Genomic DNA, 1,062 nt, shown 5'->3' with positions numbered 1-1,062 from the left:
TGTTTTTCTTAGTTTTTATTATGCCCAACCAGTTTTACTTGTATCCTGTCAATTAGCCCTTAGGCCAGGTCAGCCTGCATTTAACCATTTGTTTTGTAGAAAATTTACACCTCTGTGGTTATCGTTAATGAAAACGGTAACAGATTCTCAAAGATTTCAGATTCAAACTAATGGAACGTGCCTGGGATGATTGGTCGAACAAAGCTAGTTAAGAAATGTTTAAAATTAAAAAATTTGAGTCGGCTTGTAATTAGAACTTTATTCTCATTTTTGGATTGAATTGATTTAATATATTAATTAAAAAATCTTTAACAATAAATATTAATAATAAAATATTTTAAAAATATTTTCATTAACAAATGAGAACCATACTATTGGAAATGTCCTAATAATTTACGTCAAATATTTGTGCAGTGTCTTTCAGAAAAATATAAGCATTAGGAAATGTTCTTGCTAACCATTAGAAGAAGTTCACTATAAATGTTGGTTCTCAAAAACAAAAAAAAAAGTTCACTATAACTGTTCAAAAAGTTTACTGAGATGTTCTAAGGGTTACAGTGTTCTAGTGGTCTTTAACCAGACGAAAATGATTCATTAGTAATCGTCATTAGACATTAGACGATAATGGAGATTGGTTCACTACAAGAAAACACATGCTTAACGACGAAAATTAACGAGAAAAAACAATCCTCGTAAATTTGCGTTGAGTTTACGACGAATTTACGTGAAAAACTAAAGTCATCGTTATTTCCTCGTAACGTAACGACAAAACTGTTTCGTCGTAAAGTAGATGTAATTTTACGAGTATTTTACGAGGAAAAACTATTTCCTCGTAAATACGACGTAAACTTTGTGTGGTATTTACGAGGGAATAGTTTACGTGTATTTAGCGAGGAAATTTTTGAATCCACCAACTTTATAGGTGTTACACGTTTTTTTTGCCCACCTAATTAATTTTCGTCGTAAATTCATAGCAAAATTACAACTACCAGATTCGAATTTTCCTATAAATATGGATGTTTAAACATCATTTTAAACACACCAACAACAAAAAACGTGAAA

The sequence above is a fragment of the Brassica oleracea genome, chromosome C4 (assembly GCF_000695525.1).
Source record: "Brassica oleracea var. oleracea cultivar TO1000 chromosome C4, BOL, whole genome shotgun sequence".
NCBI lineage: Eukaryota > Viridiplantae > Streptophyta > Magnoliopsida > Brassicales > Brassicaceae > Brassica > Brassica oleracea.
Note: the sequence above shows the minus strand (reverse complement) of the source record.